Source organism: Pipistrellus hanaki (genome assembly GCF_964339955.1).
Source record: "Pipistrellus hanaki genome assembly, chromosome: 1".
NCBI lineage: Eukaryota > Metazoa > Chordata > Mammalia > Chiroptera > Vespertilionidae > Pipistrellus > Pipistrellus hanaki.
This window is the reverse complement of record NC_140503.1, coordinates 154,229,406-154,249,423: the sequence shown is the minus strand read 5'-3', so window position 1 is coordinate 154,249,423 and position 20,018 is coordinate 154,229,406. Positions and strand designations below refer to the sequence as shown.

At 35.6% G+C, this 20,018-nt stretch overlaps 1 protein-coding gene across 1 annotated transcript in view; it reads left to right on the top strand.

The window, feature by feature from the left end:
* GRID2 (glutamate ionotropic receptor delta type subunit 2) overlaps positions 1 to 20,018 on the top strand; it is a 1,250,164-nt gene that overhangs the window by 47,561 nt on the left and 1,182,585 nt on the right. The gene's annotated exons all lie outside the window — the stretch shown is intronic.

Genomic DNA, 20,018 nt, shown 5'->3' with positions numbered 1-20,018 from the left:
GTGTGAGTTAGAAAAAAAATACATTTAGTTGTTAAGGTTAGACCTACGCTTATGCCTAATCAATTTATTTACTGTACAATATTTGGATTGAAGATCAGCCAAACAGAGGATAGATTGACAAAGCCATTAATTTCAAATTAATACACACACCTATTTTAGATAGATTATATTCTATATTTACTAACAACTCAGAATTGTTTTTTACAACAATATTGAGATTTAAAAATATTTACTATTATACTATACTATACTCTCAGAAATCACATTAAATGAATCTTCTGGGTAATAACCTATAGAATTACAAAATTTGAAAAACAATAGTTATAAATAAGAGGCTGAGATTTAGATGAGCCTTTCTATTATTTGAAATGATTGCTGAAAATAAATGCTTTTATATATTAGTCTAAATAATGTAGACTGCCATTTATAAAATAACCATCTCAGAAAATAGCAATAACTATATAGTAAACATAAAAACAGCAGTCTGCATTTCTTTTGTGTAGTTCATCTAGTTATTGAAGTTTCAACATTATAAAATTTTAATTTTCACAGAAATTGTTTTTAGGGTTTAATACTTTTCAAATGATTTCTTTTCCAGTAGTGCAGAATTAGTTTTTATTTGAAAGGAAGAAAATGATATCACAGAGCCATTATATTTTAGGGCACACATTAAAACTCAGGGTTCCTGAGGCATAATTTTGAAATTACTCAATTAAGTCTTTCAGAAAGAATAGTATTCACTTTCTTATAAGTAAATTAGTGCTTTATACCTACTAGGCTTGGTGTAAATAAAAAGGATAGGAATGTGGAAATACAAAGATTGATTATGGCAATTCATATTAGGATATATAGTAATTAAAGAAGCATAATTTAAGAAAACTTTAGAGATTAAGACATGGATTATCAGAGATTGCATCCAAACATATAATGTTTCAATGTGCAAAGTAAGACAAAGGTAACAGCTACATGTTACTCGATAGAAATTAAGTAAACAGAGTCTTTAATTAGAGTGGGAGAAATTTAGTATTGTGGGTTACAAAGCAAAGAGATCAAAGATCCTAATTACAAAATTAATTAAAGCCTTTGTTGGCCTTAAATTGGTGGACCTCAGAGAATGCTCTGAAAATGTAATATGTGTTAATTGAACATTTGGGAAACTACCAATAGTAAAGTGCTTTTAAGAGTACAGCATTAATTGTAATAAGAAAATGGAGAGGTTTTATTAATGACCACCAGTAGTTAGCTGTATTATAGTTAGGTTCCTAAAATAGGGATCTGATTACCTTTGCCCTTTCAGACTACAATTTAAACTTTAATCTAAAATAGATTTCAGAACAGAAGTGTAATGTAAAACAATAATTTGAAGATCTGCACCATAGAAAATATTCAATTATATGTATATAAGGGATACAGTAGTTTCAATGACTTTCCTAGCAGACGGAACTAAAAAAAGAGGGTATCCAACTCCATGATATCACTAAATAGTAAATTTGCCAATTTTTAAAGAGTATGTACATAACCGATTGCCAAATTGATAATGACAATTCTCTTATTGGTGTCAATCTGTTATTAACCTGTGAAGGATATGTAGCTATACATATCTTTAGACAAATAGCTATTCATAGGGAAAATGATCTAAAGTGTAATATGTCACACATAAAAAGGAGATGATTGGTACTTAATATTTAAATTTTTTATTTTTATTTAAATTGTATTTTATTTTTAAATTAAAATGAAATTAAAATCCTATCCTATAGAATAAACCACTCGCTGTGACGTGCAATGACCTATAGGGGGGCAGACATATAATTAGCAATTTACATTGCTAATAAGAATATTGGGTGTTATATATAGGGGAAATAATTTTTTAATTTTTCCATTATATAAGGGTTAGAAATAAGCATCATGTGTCAGTCCATACAGGTTGGAACATATCTATTCAATAATTTACAAAAAAAGTTTGGTCTTTTTTCTTTTTTCCTTTCTTTTCTTTTTTTTTTTTTTTTAAATCCAGAGAGGTTTTTATTATACAATTTGATTTTTACATCAATAAAATCTTAGATATAAAAATACAGATGAAGGGACAACAATTTAATTTGTACTGAAATAAATATTAGATATACAAAGAACCTACAGCAAGAAAGGGGCACAATAAATTACAAGTGGAGACATTATTTTGCTCAATCACCAGAGAAAGCCCTGGACACTTTCAGTTCCACCCCGCCAAATTTATCATTCTTGCTGATTTAAGTAGAACACAAAACAAAGGTGGATCCCAGGGCTTCCTTTCCCAGGTACCAGCACAGATAATTTACTACGTGATCCAATTTGGAAATCAGTAGGGAGTTTGGTCTTTTTTCTGTGGAACTGGGGACCAGGAAACATGGACTACTGCTTCAAGATGCTGCCAATCCAGGAACAGAATGGGACAAGTGCTATTGAAAATGTCAAAAAGCTTTGTTTACCATCTCTTTTTAATACTTAAATCATTTACTTTGTGGAGTTTTCTTAAAAACTAGAGGCTCCATGCACAAATTCATGCGTAGGTTGGGGCCCTTGGCTTGGTTGGTGATCAAGAGCTGATTGGGGCAAGCTGGCTGGAGGGAGGGACTGAGGAGGTTGGCTAGCAGTGGGAGGAGGTTAACTGTGAGAGTTCACTCACCACTAGTGGGCAGCTCCTGCATTGAACATCTACTTCCTCGTGCTCAGTGCATTGTAATAGTGACTGGTCAACCTGTCTTAAAGGTCACTTGGGTTTTTATAGATATACTAGAGGCCCAGCGCATGAAATCGCATGGCCCCGCTCACCCATGTGTGCCCCAAGCACCCGCCCTCCACTCTGCCTTAACACCCTAACCTCTCCACCCAGAGCTTGATTGTGCCTGGCCCCACCCCCGACCCCTCAGACCTTCTCTGACAGTTTCAAGCCCCACCCTAGATCCCTTGAGTCACCTTAGGCTGGTCCCACCTCATCTGTGCACCTCCTGCTTCTGCCCCATCTCTGGAGCAATGTGACGGCTCTGCCCCTTCATGGTGCTGGAGGAGTTTTGAGCACTGCTTCCTAGCTTTGCACAAGCTGTTCTCCTTCCCCTGGCAGGTGTGAGGTGGGGCACTCTGAGTGCAAGCAATGGGTAGCAAAGGATGGGTAAGGAGGGCTCTCACCACTGTCTTCCTTGCCATAATATGGTCCACCTCCCCTGGACGCCTCCCCTCTTCTTCCCCATCTCCAGAGCAATGCACTGGCTCCACCCTATAACAGATGCAGTCTCCTGCTGATGGGTCATTACAGTGTGAGGGCGTCATGACCATTAGCATATAATTCTATAATACATCATCTGTACATTGTACTGTGTGTTTACCATCCAAAGTCTAGTCTTCTTCTGTCATCATTTCTTCCTGCCCCAACTTTTTCCGTCCCTCCCCCCGACCCGCGGTAATCAAATCATCATATTATTGTTTGTGTCTATGAGGTGTTCTTTTTGTTGTCGTTGTTTTGTTTTTTGTTTGTTTGTTTGTTTTAATCTATTTTATCCATCTTCCAAGCCCCTCTCCCCTCTGACAGCTGTTGGCCTTTTCTCTGTAGGGACTTTTAAAAAAATTATTTTTATTGTTGAAAGTTTTCTAGATGCCCCCTTTTCCCCTCACTGACCACCCTTCTTCCCATTCCTGTCCCCTCCCCAGGCCTTCACATCATTATTGTTTGTGTCCGGGGTTATTCCTAAATTGACTTTTTTATTTTATTTTATTCAACATTTACTTGGTTGCTATAAAACTATTTTCCAGAGTTCTGTCAAAGTTGTTTCTTCCTTAAAAAAATACTTATTGTTGAGAGTATTACAGATGTCCCCTCTTTTTCCTCCTTGCCCCCACCACCAGTTCCCACCCTGCCCCAGGTCTTCACCACTCTACACTCTGTGTTCATGGGCAATGCTTATATCTGTGCATTTTCTTTGGTTCATCTCCAGGTTCCTTCATGCTGTCTTAAAGGGTAGTGGATTCTTTTTTTTTTTTTTACAGCTGCATAGTATTCCACCATGTAAATGTACTACATTTTTTTTTTTTTAATCTGTCTACTGATGGGAACTTGGGCTGTTTTCAGATCTTCAGCCACTATAAAAAACACCGGGCAGTTTCCTCAAAATATTAAAAATGGAACTGCCAATTGACCCAGGGATCCCACCTCTATGAATATATACTAAGAATCCTGAAATCCCAATCAGAAAGAACACATGTACCCCTATATTCATAGCAGCATTATTTATAATAGCTAAGATCTGGAAACAAGCCAACTGCCCATCTGTTTGTTTTTTGATGTATCTCTAAGGGGACTTGACCTTGGAATTATCTACTTGACGTTATTGCTGATGTTACTTCTTCATTTTTTTTAAACATTTTCTTTTGATTTTTGATTTTCCCCTGAGAAATGTCATATCATTTCTGTTTTTCTGATTGTCATTAAGTTTTTTTTTCATACCTTATAGCTTTTTTAATGTGTTAGCTAATTTTAAAATACTGTTCCCCTGAACAGCATTTTCTAGCATTTTAAAATTTTTGTATCTCCTCAAGTTCTTTGCTTTTAAAATAACTTTGTATGTATTTGATTTTGATGTTTTCTGCTGTTACTTTTATATATTCTAACTTTTCTAAACTTTAAAAAAGCATAGTGTTCAGGGTAGCTATTTAAGTTTAAGAACACATATTTTTTCTTTTTTTTCTCCCTTTTAAAAAAAAATGCTGCTAATTTCTTTCCATGATTATTGGCTTTGTTCTCCTCCCACAATTTTGTTTGAACAATTAACTATTTCTGTACACCCAGCCTTTTCAGTTTCAATGACACTTTCAGCAGTTTTTCCCTAGTGTGGCATCTTTTCTAGCATCTATCAAAATCAATCTTGTCCTTTTGGACATCACATATTTAACACAGATAGATACAACTGTATTTTATGTATTTAAACTTTTCAACAAGCATCCCCTTTTGTCTTATGGCCATAATAGACAATAAAGCTTTATCAGATACATGAAAAAAAGTAAATGTCCCCCTATTATAATGGAGAATAAAAAATCAGATAGTTGTAATTTTTCACAAGTTAAGATGCCAAGTGCAATTTCTTCATTTGTAATATTTTGAAATTATCATCTTATGTTTATACTAGGTCACAGTATTTTGTTTCTTTTACTGAAGTTATTTCTTTAAAATTAATTTCTTTATTAGGGAAATACATATCTTAAATAATTAGAGTTCAGATGAAAATAGCTGAGGAAATATTCTTTTCCTCAGACTTTTCATTTTCTTTTGTCCTTCTGCAATGGCAGTTTTAAATACTTGACCCAAATTTTGAATTCTGCTTTGTACATATATTTTGTGGATTCCTTATATTAGAGCTCAGAATTCTGAACACACTACAAACTGTTCTCTGCCTTTTTCTATGTGTATATATTTTTAAAATGTATAATATTTAGGAAAACATTCTGTATTGATGATATTTATATTACTAACTTAGCCACTCCCCAAATGTTAAGACCTTATAGTTCTGATTTATAAGATTCTCAATCTAATATATGTATATGTGTTAGATGAATATGACTGTATAAGTATTAACAAATTATATGTAATTCTGTACTATAAACCAGTTTATGCATTCATATACATACTCACACATATATAGAAGCATACACACACACACACACACACACACACACACAAACATCCTAAGTATATGTAAAATATATGTTATTTGGTACATTACTATTCTTTTCTATTGTAATGCCAATCTATACTAATAAATAGAAACATGCAAATAACCATCACTCTGCTACACTACCAGCCAATCAAGAGTGAATATGTAAATTAACCCAACAAAGTTGGCAACACCCATAGTGGCCATGCAATGCTGGAGACACAAACCCACAGGCCTGGCACCCAACAGCCCCATGGCTTGCCACCACTGTGTGTGGCTGCTGGGAGCTGGATCAGAGATACAAACCCACAGGCCTGGCACCCATCAGTCCCAAGGCCTGCCACCATGGTGCTGTGGCTGCTGGGGGCCAGATTGGAGACACAAACTCGCAGTCCTGGCACCCAGCAGCCCTAAGCCCCGCGGTTGAGGCACTGGGCCTGCTTTGGGGGAGAGGGGAATGGAGACATAAACCCACAAGAAACCTGTAGAAAGGGAGATAACTATCATAACTTTAGCTCCCTTTCCACAAGATGAGAAAACTAACCCTGGTTTATTTAGTGATGTGGCTCGCACCTTTCTACAAGCACAGGGTATGTTATGACCATTCCCAGGAAGATCTGTTCAGAATACTATCTCCAGGGAATAGTGCTACTGTAGCAAATCATCTAAGAGAGGAAACAAGCTTTTGTTGGGTTTATTCTGAAGGTCAGAGAACATGCCACTCCAACATAATGCTTTGTTTTTATATTCATGATCTTGAGCTGCAGATGTTTGAAAAACAGCAAATGCATGCAGAGCCTTTCACTGAAGGCTCCTGATCTGCCTAAATTCAGACCCTCAGAAAGGAGCTTCAATGTCATAGGTCCTCTTGATGGGAGAAGTGTCATCAATCCAAGAAGACTGACTCCTGTCACAGGATAGGAGAGTAGAAGTTGACATCACACCCAAACTTTGTTACAAACTATTTTCCCCCACCCCCATTTATCTTTCCTAAAAATCATTTACTCTCCTCTAAGAGGCCTACATCTCCTGTCCCCTTTCCCTAGGAAGAAGGTATTTAAATCTGCATTCTAAGCCACCTTGAGGAGTTACTCATTTTTCCCTGGGATCCATCACATATACACGAGGTACACAAGTTAATGAACTTTTGTTGTTCTCTTGGTGATCTATCTTTCATTACAAGAACTAAGAACTCAGAAAAGTAGAGGAAAACTATTTTTCTTCCTCCATAATTCTATCTCGGGAAATCAAGTCCCCCACTTCAGCCAACACTTAGGTTGGCTCAAGTACCAAGCAGTCCTGGCTAACGGGAGGGAAGCTTCTAGGGAGAAATCAATGATATTGCATTAAAATGGGACGGAGGGCACATGCATGGTTGCTGGTGGAAGTTTAAAGTGGTTCAACATTTTTGGAGGATGATTTGGCAAATTTGATAGAAATGTTCAAGTTATATCCAAGAGTCTTCTACTAGTAATCACATCTGCTGAGATAAAGCACAAGCACATAAGCCCTGGTCAGAACCCAGGATGCTACTGCAGGATCCCCTTCCATGATAGGAAAACCTGGAAACAACCTGCATTTTTAGGACAAGGTGGCATCTGTACTAATAAAAAGGTAATATGCTAATTAGACTGAACGTCTTCCAGACGACCTTCTGGAAAGCCATGTTTGTGAGGCCAAGGTAGAGGAGGTTAGAGCTACCAGGCAGGCAAGGGAGAGCCATTAGGGGGATCAGGCAGACAGGGAAGGGCAGTTAGGGGGATCAGGCTGGGAGGCAGGTGAATGGATAGGAGCCAGAGGTCCTGAGGGGTCCCAGGTTGGAGAGAGTGCAGGCCGAGCTGAATTTTATGCATTGGGCCTCTAGTTTTTCTATAATAACTAATGCATTAGAAAATTCAAAGCAGAAAGGTTTAGAAAAAGCCAACCAAATCACATGCTTAGTAAATGATGGGCAGGTGGATGTATTTATCTTGGGTCATACTTTTTGGAAGTGGCTTAAGCAAAATGAAATCATTGTACCTTAACAAAAGAAAATCTAGCCAAGGTTGTAATATGCAATCCTTAACAAAGAAAAGGCCAGATCATTATGGTTTTATTCACATGCATGTATCCACAAAGCCTTGTATGCTCTGTGTGCTGCACTGAATCTGGCGGTAGTAGGTGGAATGTAAAAGAAGATTATGCAGTGCTATCAAGCTGAGGCAGTATTTCCAAAAGCTGGCTTAAGTATTTTAAAACATTCACATTTGAAAAAATATTTCAAAAAAGGCATTTCTGTGGAATTTTTAAATGGATTGTGCCTAACAAGAATGTCAAGTGCCTGGGGACGAGGTCAATTTGCAGTTATTTTGCTATGATTCTAATTCTGAACATTTTAATCAGTTAGGAAATATTAGAACATGTCTTTCAAACTTGTCATCTTTTGTTAATACCACAGTCAAGCTAGAGATAGAGTGTACCCTTAGAATAGTTATGGCAACAAACTAGATCTGATATAAGCAAACAGAAACATACAAAGATGAAAGTAATTGGAAATTTGCCTTCTTACCTTTCCCAGATAGATTACCTGTATTCGAATGTATGCTTACACCTAATTGGCAAGGAAACTTCCATTTACACATATGATTTGATTATAACTATGATTGCATTAGTGATCACAAAGTTGAGTTTACCTGCTACTATATTTTCCCCATTTTTAGTCAATAAATACATATTACAAGCTTTTTTGTGTGTATTATGATATGAACCAATTAGGGTTATCTCATAAAATGAAAAAAAAAAATTGTTAAATATATTTATACTATAAATATGTTAAATAGTTGATCCTGTTTTTATATCTCTAGGATACAATATTTTCTAATGTGATATTTAAAATTTATTATAAGGATATATATTTGATAAATCTGTATTAAACAATGCGTAAGAACACATTTTTCTGGACCTATGGAGATGAGATATAAAGAATTGTTAATGCAGGCCTGGAGCTAACATGATTATAAATAATTATAAGTTCCATTAAATGCTTGTGTACAAAGTATTAGATGAGGGAAAAATCTTACATGATTAGAAAACTTATGCTTATTCTATAGTATACATAGCTTTTGAGGGAAACCTTAAAGTATAAGAAGAAGAATACTCTGTTACTCCTTTCCAATAAACAAAATAGATTTTGAATGTGGTTATCTTTGAATTATACTAAAAGGATCATATTATATTTCTTATTAGATTTTTACTTACTAGACTTTATGCAGAATTTATCACTATTTCTCATTTATTACTAGTTTATTTCTGTTTAGGCAAACAAAAAGGTGCTATATGTTATAACAGAAAAAGCCTTTTCAATTTCATTTGACGGTTTGAAAAATAAATATAAATATGTATATATTATGCCTCTTATGTATATTTCTTTATTTATATACTTGTATATGTCAACTAATTATAATTCCACATTTTGAATTATAATATTAGCATATGTCTAAATATACAGAAAAACCTTACATTGGTGGTGTATTTCCATGTAGAAAATTGAATAAATTTCTTTTAAAATGTATACAAATATTGTAGTTAAATTCTAGTCAATTCAATTTTTTTTTTGTGGTAGAAGCCAACTGATTTCTAAAGGTGGGGTCTTAACTATAAAATTTTTAAATTTTGAAGATTTGTGTTCTTTGCCTTTCACTTTTTCTTTCATCATTTTATAGTGCCTCTTCCTTAAGTCTTCAAATGCTTTCTATTCCTTCTCCTACCAACTCATGCTTTCATCTGGTGGCCAGTTGGAAAGTTTAGGGCACATCTATGAAGACCTAAAGGAATGAGAAATAACTTTATAAATTAATCACATAAAAGCAGTATTGAGTTAGACAGACCTAAGGTTAAATTCTTAATTCCACCTTCCTGGCTATATGCCTTTTGGCAAGTTAGTTAACTTTTTGAGCTAGATTTTTCCCCCCCACTCTGTAACTCAGATAATTAGACTTAAAGGCAAACTGTATATGAGAACCCCATCACAATGTTTGGTCCTTTGTGATCACTAATTATGTCTTATTATTGTTGTTGTTGTTGTTATTATTATTATTATTATTATTATCAAATGACTGAATAGCAGGTTGCGCGGGACGAACCATGTCTTATTTTACTCCCTGTCCCTTTCCTCCAGAAGTTTGTGCATTTCAATAAAGCATAGCCATCGACACCAAGGACTGCATCACTGCTCTTGAAAAAAGAGGCAGTTGGAGTGATGTTGAGGGACGGACGCCTTTCCACCTCCTCTGAAATGACACATCTGCTCTGCTGGCTTGGGAGGCCAGCACGGTCTGTCTTGATGCCAACTCAATGAAAGGCTTCTAGCGCTTGCCAAAGCATTTTCTCCTAGGTGTTTTCCCTCAGGCTTCCAATTCCAAATGGCTTTTTAAATGTCTGACCTTTGATATTAACTATTTTTTTTTTGAAAACTCTTTGGAGAGGGGCAGCAGAGGCAGCAAGCCTGGGATTCTAAATCTCTTGCTGAACAGAATTCTCAGCTATCTGAATCATATTTCTCTGTAAACTCCCTTTAATGGTTTCATTTGGGCAGCTTAATCCCCCTCTGGAGATAAGGAAGAAATTCTATGAACATAGCAAGCATTTTAAGACAGGAAGAGGGAAAAGAGGAAAGATTTAATTAAGTACACAGCTTTACCTGGTTTTTCCTACTGTGATTTATAAGTAACAAATTGCTTCTGGATTTACAACTACACTGTTTCCCAATTTTTATACTGGTTCCAACGTCTCTTCAGTCTCTTACTATTCCAAGAAAACTTGCTGTGGGTAAACAACCCTTACCTTGTCTTTATCCTTCATCTGTGATGTGCCCCCGATCCAGCAAGTTCTCTCTACAACGTAATTTTTTTCCTAGTCAGTGTGCTGCCTTCGCCTACTAATATATTCATAAGTTCAAATAAAAACATGGACAGATCAATCAAAATCATACCATATCTTGGATCACAGCATTATAAATGAAACCCGGCTGTTTTCCCCAGAAAATTCACAAATACATACATATAAATAGATTTAATTCCATGGCAGCAGTGTGAGAATAGAAGCACATTCAAAAACTACCTAGTAGTGCTTGGCTAGGTCATGGGCGCTCCCATATGTAATATCAGTGATAACTGAATGAAGTCTTGAAAGATAAGACATTTTCTAGGTAGACAGCAGAGGAGCATTCTGGGTGGGGATAGACAGATGCTTGGGAGATGATATTGACTCCAGGGACCATCAGATTTTTAGGGCATAGGTCTCCAGAAAAATCACCTTAATAATCCTGATTCAAACTGAACTCCCCTTGAAACTTTTGCGAGGTTTTCTCCCTATTTTATTTCCAAAGAGAGAGGTATTTAGGTAGATTAGATATTTGTGGTTCATTTATTATTGTCCTGGTGAATGTTAAATTTCTTGAGGCTAAGGACTAGTTTTTCTCCACTTTTTATTACTCTTTAAAATATTCTATAACTGAGTCTTAGAAATTAATTATTTGTTCACCGTGTACCAAGGACTGTGCTAAGAAATAGACATTTATATTTCTCTGACTTCAACTATAACTATGAGATTAAGTACTATTATTACTTCTATTCATAATTAAATAAAGCAATGCTTAGTGACTTTCATAAATGTCAGATTAATTTACAAGGTCAACACCAGAGCTATAACTCTTATCTGTATTCTCCTACCTTCACAGAGGTCATTCTACATATATTTGCTAGACTTTAAATGAACAAAGCCACTCTTAAAATTAACAAAAAATCAAATTAATGAAACTGAGCAATTCTCAATGAAGAAAATATCAATGTATGATAATATACATTATACAATAAGAAAAACGCTCCGGACAACCTTACAGTAAATGAAACAGTAAGGTATATCTGAAGATGATTTCACCATGTTGTAGTAGAATATTTATTACATCCTTTTAGGACCCAGGTGTACCAACACTGATGGTGCCATCTGGCATGGGCATTTTCTACAATAGAAAACAGTTGCTGTAGCTAACTCTACCTGGACATTCCCAGAGGAAGCATGTGTAATGGGGGGAGGTTGGAATAGCAGCGGTAAAAGCTAATGAATATAAAGAAGTTGGCCAATCCCCTTGTAATGTTTGCAGGTCTCCAAACTCCTTTTTTGCCAATGCCCTGGCTTTAGTGGAAGGACTTCCAGAATTCATAATCCGTCTGATCTGGGCTTCTGGCGTCCATACGTGCCAGGGAATTTGCAACAGTAATGTGGTTCCCTGAGCATCTGCCTTTTCATTCAGATTTCCTTTCCATCTCAGAAACATCAGCTCAGTTAATTAGAGAATGGCAAGGGTTAACCACGGCCATAGAATTATGTTGTTGGTGCAGAGTGTCCTTGAGATAGGTTGGGTAGAAAATAATGCAAGTCTTTCCATTTCTCATTAAAGTCTACATGAAAACATGGGGTGAGGCATGTAGAAAATAAGCTTGATTGAACAATGTTTTCAGACTGGTTTATTGGCACAAATGATGTCCCCTTCACTGCAGTGAGTTATCAGAGGAGCCAACAACATAGTCATGTCGCCATAGCTCCCATGGTTTGGGGTTTCTTTGTTGATGTTATCTTTGGATTCTGTGGGATGTACTTTGAATAATTCACAACAGTGGCAACTCTTCAAACTTAAAAAGAGTCAATTCTGTTTTTGCCACTAGCTGAAGTTAGAATGTGCCAAATGTGGTGAATAAAGTGGGTGATCGAAGGTAGAAATAGGGTTTCTGGCCAAAAATAAAGTGGGGCTATACAATCACAGAACTTTAAAAAATAGGTGTGGTTTATTAACAGGCTCTGCTTATAACAAAAGCGCATTTCTAAATTTATCTTGAAATACTATAACATAAATATAATATAAATTTTCTCATTACTTATGGGAATGCATGGATGCTGATACACATTACATAATTGTTTAACATTCTTTTAAAATATGTAGTCACACTTCATATTTTAAACTTCTCTTGTTGAGCAAAATTATACATATTTTTAAACTTCTCATTTAGATTATTTAAAGCCAACTAAAAACAAATTTGTCTTACACTAGTGGGAAATATTTGAAGAAGTAAAGAGGATCGTTTTGAGAGCTTAATGCATTTTAACTCAAAACAAAAAGACTAAAAAACACAAACATCTAATACTCATTTCGGAAAATAATATGAGAACATTTTGACATCACTCATACTACTGTGACTAGTATTGTGAATGTTACTGTCCCATTGTATTTGTTATTTTATTGGATTGTCATATCAGCTCTGTGTAGAAAATATTTGTTTTTTAGTAGACTGTCTAAGTTTGCAGTCAGTATTTAATCCCTGCTGTCTGACTCTAGGGCTTTTCTCAATTCTTATGGAGTGATGATGTGCTCTAATTAGAGTTATGAATATTCCTAATTTTCACTTTTTCACATTGTTAAGTGAATGTACCTGAGAGGGCACCACTTCTAACATCGCATTGCTCCAACTGTGCCAGCAACCGGCATCATCAGCATCATCTGTAGCTGATTAGTCATGTAGAATATTACGTGCTACCCAACTTACTGAATCAGAAGCTACATTCTATAAAATTCCCCAAGTAAATGGTGTTATAGCAGTGTTCATGAACATATTCTTGGCAGTCTTTTCAATAACATTCCAGGGTCTTTTCTATTTGTTCATGCTTTCAAACTAGGCAATAATAGGCAAACTATTTGTCATTATAACTCAATTTGACTTCAGAACAATAAGGACCCTTGAATATCATTGCTAGCATTTTAGTTAAAGGATATAAAACTGGTGATCTTTGAAGTTAGACGATTCTCAAGGGGGAAGAAAGACAACCCAATACTCCCTAAATAGCTGTATGCTATTCCAAATTGATCCAGGAGAATTCAAAAGATTGTTATTTATACTAAAGTCAAATACTAATGTTTTTTAACTTATACAGTAGGGGTATTTATTTTTCTGAATGTCTTTGGATCTATTAGTATTTCCCTGATGAATTGGTCATTTAGATTTTCTATTTTTTTCTGAACTGATTAACAATGCACTGCATTGCTAAAATATAATAATATGAAAGGAGTTTAGCTTACTGTTTATTATATAGTACTAAAGGCTCGGTGCACAAAATTCGTGCACGGAGGGGGTGTCCCTTAGCCCAGCCTGCACCTTCTCCAATCTGGGACTCCTCGAGGGATGTCTGACTGCCTGTTTAGACCCGATCCTAGGCCTAATGTGTTTGAATGTCTGAAGATTGCAGAGGCCAGTGTGGCTGCTGCTATTCCAAATTAATCCATAATGATTCAATTGATCCATGAGAATTCATCTTTGATCAGACTTTAAGAGTACAGGAATTATACATTTGTTTATTTGTACTTTAGTCTACCTTGCATTTGAGGTGCCATTCTCTGGAAGTGGTAGATAACTAATTTCAGTCAATTAAGGTTTCACCACCACCTTCATATTGATCCCAGAGGACTTACCTAGAACTAACATATTATGCAAGTATTTATCCAGTCCTTAAGGTCACACAAACTCATAGATTCCTATAGAGGTGCCTGTGGCTCTATCTGATCTCTGTCAACCCCCATTGCAGGCCACCTACTTTTGAAATACCCTACTTTGCTCTCTGATCTTTTCAGGTCGAGCAGCACACTCTGGTACTTATAGCCATACAGTGGTGTGGGACTGTTCTGCTCTGTCCATACCACCTGAGCATGGATTACAAAGGCTTTGCCTAGATTCACTAACCATTCTATAGCTGAGGAAGGACTAAAAATCTTTTATCTGGGACCAGTCACTCTCTAAATTCTAACCTGTATCGTTTCTATTCTTCCCTGTATCCATAAAAATCTTATTTTATTCTGGGATGGCAGAGAAGAGAGGTAGAAATCATTGCTCTCATATCCTATTTCTCATAAAGTTTGTCAAACCCATAGGGTCCCATAAGGGCTTACATAGGCTATTGGAAGGTAAGAAAGAGATTTACTAGATATTTTATTTCATTCTCAACCTTTTCCTCCAGGACCCCCTCTCTCAAGTGCACCATAATCCCTTCACTTCCCCTCCCCTACTGAAGCATTTTGATCAGAATAGCCCATGTGACTGAATGCCAGGAAGGGAAAAGGCAGAATAGAATTAGAGGGAAGGACTAATATTATACATTTATACTAAGAGCCTAGAAGTATTTGACACTTTCTGTACTCATTTAATATGCATAACAAAACTGTGCGGTAAATGCTACTTTCATTGCCACTTTTCAGATGAGCAAATTGAAGCAGAGAGTAGTAGAGTAGCTTACCCCAATGTTTAGCATTTTAGAAATTGTATTCAATTTCACATATGAAATAAAATTTATACCATGATTTATTTAAGACCAGAGATATAGTGCATTCATTTTTAAGGAAATGTTTAACATTATGTCTGACATAAAGTTGTTTTAGAAATTGTATTCAATTTCACATATGAAATAAAATTTATACCATGATTTATTTAAGACCAGAGATACAGTGCATTCATTTTTAAGGAAATATTTAACATTATGTCTGACATATGTGTTTGTGTGTGTGTGTGTGTGTGTGTATGTGTGTGTATGCATGCACAAATACATCCTATGTAATAAAACCCTAATATGCAAATCGACCAAACTGTAGAATGACTGGTTGCTATGATGCACACTAACCACCATGGGCAGATGGTTGAGGGGTTGCCTCCTGGTGGTCAGTGTGCTCCCACAATGGTAGCGCCACTCAGCCAGAAGCCAGGCATATGACTGGCGAGTGCAGTGGTAGTGACGGGAGCCTCTCCTACCTCCATGGCAGCGCTAAGGACCCTGTGGGGAGCAGGCCTACTCCAGCAGTCAAACATCTGTGTAAGAGGGCACAGGCTGAGCTGAGGGACGCCCTCCCCCTTCCCAGTGCACGAATGTCATGCACAGGCCTCTATATGATTAATGAGTGAATGAGTGAAATTGATATAAAATTTGTTATAATATGTGTAAATATAAAATTATGGAAGAGTACAAAGCTTATTGCTATCAAACTTGTTTCCAAACTCAGGGTAATACTTGGATAGCATAATTTTCCTACGTTCCTACTTAAGAATTATATATTAGGATTGTAGCCTCTGAAAAAGTCAGAGAGGGCTAAATGAATGGTTAAAAGAATGAAAAAGTAAATGAAAGAAGGAAGAAGAAAGAAGGTTTCATTTGTATAAATTAAAGTGAGTCCAAAATAGTTGTGTTCATCAATAGAACAGGTTTTAAAGTAGCTGGTATTCATTGGTGAATTGTTGCTTATCTCTGTCAACATTTCCTTAAGCATAGAGTTATTTTTGAGATAGTGTAGATTAACCCCCCTCCTATTTATGTGGGCCAATTGGATTTAATGTAATGTAGTATAATTAAATGACGAAATGTGTGTCATGGTAAGTCAGGGAAGGGTAGAAGTTATTAGTAGCGGAAATTACAGGAGAAACTTTTATTGACTGAGGAGGAAAGCCATGGGATAGTCTTTAAATGGTGGATTGTTGTCGGCGATCTCTTCATGGTTGAAGAGACTCCATGATGGTGTCTCCTATTGTTCACAGAAGTGGAGAATAGATCTTTGTAGTATAACAGAGGAAGAACAGAGCTCAAAAATAAATGGAAAATCTTTTCAGTTTCTACAATGGGTTTCCGCAATAGATTGCATCTGCTCACCTGTGTATCAAGATTTTAGGTTCTGTTCTAACCATGCATCAGCTCTGTATACCTCCTGGAAATTCTGCCAGCATGGAGGACATTGAAACCACTCAAGTATAGGATGTGATACTCAAATCTCTATCCAACTGGATGAAGAACTATTTTCTTTCACACCACATCCCTTCATGAACTTTTCAAGAGTAATGGTTGTGTAGATAGATCCCCTTTCTAGCATTCATTAGAAGCAGAAAATAATGCTTAAGGATGGATGATTCTGGAGTAAGTCGGATCTGAGTTATAATCACATTTCTGCTATTAGCTAGCATTGATTTCATTAATAAATCACCTAATCTTATCAAAAGCTGTTTCCTCACCTGAAAAATGAGAATAATAAAAGGATCTACTATAAAGAATTGCTGTCGGGATTGAATATAAAACTACATTAAGTTCATAATAAATGCTAGCTACTATTATATATTATTACCGCTGACTTCATATTTTCTCATTGAAAAATGTGATTACCACATCAATAAAATAGTTTTCCTTCTATTTTAAAGATGAAGAAACAGGCCAGAAATGTTAAATTTTAAGTCTGAATAGTCAAGCATCCAGCTAAGCACCAATGTGCTATATTTAAGTCCTCCACTACCCCATATTACTTGTCTCATCTCCTACTTCTGGAGCAGATGTGATAAACATTTCTAACTTGGCATCATGTCATTCATAAGTTTCTCTATTGGTTGGGAAATTTTGGCAAACTAAAAAACACCATCTAAGTCTCAGTTTTTCTATTTTGCAATAATAGGTATTATCTGTAATAATAAAGCATTATATGTTAATTAGACTAACATCCTTCCGGATGAAGCTGCTGTGGATGAAGCTGCAGTGGCTGGGGGCCTAGACAGAGGAGGTGCCCGCCACTGTGGTGAGGACCAAGACTCTTGCACGAATTTTGTGCATTGGGCCTTTACTAATCATGTAATATCTAAAAGAGTGATGAGGAATCAATGAAATAATTCATCTAAAGGATTTAATATAATACCTGGCCATATATTTGGTACTCAAAATATGTTAACTATTATCATTATCTATCTCTTTGTGAAAAAGTTATTCCTGAAAATGTTTCTATTTTTCAAAATTGTTTTGACTTAATTGTTTTGAATTACATTAAAAGTTACTTTATAATCCACATAAGAAATCCAGGCATCCAGCCTGGTTACTTCACATGCCCAAATTGATATAAGCCTCACATTACTAATCCAATGGTTGAATGACTTCTGCTCATTTCTTAAAGTAAATTACATTTTCAAATGATGGAAACATTTCACCACTGAGAACATGTTCAAAAATACATTGCAAGATCTAAAAATAGTTTCTGGGAAGTTAAAGCTCATTTTGTAATTACCCAAAGTGTGAGAAATTTATATAGCTCCCAAAGGGACAAATTTGAAAAAAAAAAACACCCACAAACTTTTAAATAATATTTACTGAAAATAAAAGTATATTGCTTGAACAGTTGTGAGTTCACTGTTTTTTTTTAAAGTATGTTATTTTGACATAATTTCAGACTTAAAAAATTGCAAGAAAAGACAAAAATATTCCAGTTACTCTTCGCATATATTTCCTGAATGTTAAGTACTACATTTACTTTATAATTTTCTGTCTCTTTTTCTATCTGCATTGTGTGTGTATGTGTGTAGAGTTTTTAGAACTTTTAAAAAGTAAGTTATAAATATGATGCCACTTTTAAGTTTACTTATCTAATGTCAGTAAACATCATATAATTAGAAAACTCAGGACATTAATATTGAAACAATATTATTCTCCAATTTACACACTTTATTAATATTTTTGTCAGTTGTTTCAATAAAATCTTTTATAGCAAAATAATATTCAAGATCCAGTATTGCATTTATTTTTAAGGTCTTGTTAGGCCTTCAATCTGGAACCACTCTTGAATCTCTTATAACTCTGACATTTCACCAGAAATTTTGCAGAACATACTTTAATTTTAATTTGTCTTATATTCCTTCATGATTAGATATGCATTTTGGTATTATGTAATTATCTTATTACTAGTCAAACGTTGGTTCATTAATTTCAGCTTCCACTAAGGATTATGCCTAGATTGATTAAAATTAAGATTTTTGGCAAAAATGTTGATTTTTCTCATCCCATCTTCCCTGTTACCTAGTTAGTTGTGTCTTGTAAGATAGAGAATAGGGAAAGAGAACAATGCTGAAATAATTTGCATGTACACGGATAAAATTAAAAGTCTTTTAAAAAGTACAAGGTAGGAAATAATCAAGGGACTGATGGTGCAAATGATTTGAGGGAAGTATAACTTCAATAGTGGTTATTAAGTAATGGATGTTAAATCTGATGGTTTAAGAAACAGAACAAGCTTGTCATGTGAAGAATTTTGGATGTTATCCAATAAGTAAGAATTGCTTTACATGAGCTAGAGCTGAGCCCATCTAAGGGGCAACTTTAACACCAGTGGAGCTGAGTATAGTGGGTAGAGTTCAGGAGGCATACGATGTAGCTAAGGGAAGCCATGAAGCTCTGATCACTTTGGCTATATAAACTATATAGAAGACTCATTATTTTCCTCTAAGTGCATTTGAAAGTTAGCTAAGTACTTATGCAGAGAATGACATGATATAATTTTAAAATAATGCTTTCTTATAGAGAATAGGTTAGTAGGGGGCATGTGGCAAACACATGTGTCTACTGACCTATCTTAGCTTATGGCATTGTTATCAAGCTACTCTTACCTCTCAATAGATGTCTAATTTGTCTCTTTACAAACTTCTCTTCAAAATGATCTGTTAAAATGAAAAACATGGTTCTGTAGTCATCACTGGTCAGGAGTACTGGTTGATAGCAAAAAGTGAGGGAGAGTGTGATACTCGCAAAAGTTGTGAACCCAAGGGTATACTGGGTTTTGTAAGAGGGAGAAAAGATATGAGCCTGGAATCCATTGTAGGGAATAAGGAAAACTCAGGAATGGAAAGGTTGGAAACATTAGGCTGATTCAGGCTATATATTCCTGATAGTCTGGATAGTACCAGAAACCCAGGCAGGCATCTTGTGATTGGCCCATGGTAGAAGATAATGGGGTGAGTTTTAATAGGGTAGCCTCGATGTTCCAGTGGTGTGTTCCTGAATGATGTCCTTCCTGGCACAGAGCCTTGAGTTGAATTGGTCGGGGGTTGAGAGGTAAACCAGGTGAGTGGTTGGAGAGACTTATGACTGAGGCTTTCCAAATGTTATGGGCATTTTTAGTGATATCTCTCTGTGATGTCTCATGTTTCATGCTGTAATATTGGCACTTAATGCACCAACACAATACCAGTATATTTAAAGTTTTAATAAATGTACTTTGGTGTGAATCATATTATACACTTTTGTTTATTACTTGTCTACAATTTGGTTTTCTATTCAATGTGGATTAATTTTTTAAGGTCTTTGGTTTATGGGAAACCTAAACTCATTTAAAGAGTTTATGATCTAATTATAAACCTGTGAAAGGCATTGTGTAAGAGATTATTGCATTTGGTTGGAGGTTGCATTAGAGATCTTAAGGTCTCACCCTATGAGACCCTACTCGTAGTCTATGATTTAATTATTTTTTACCACAGA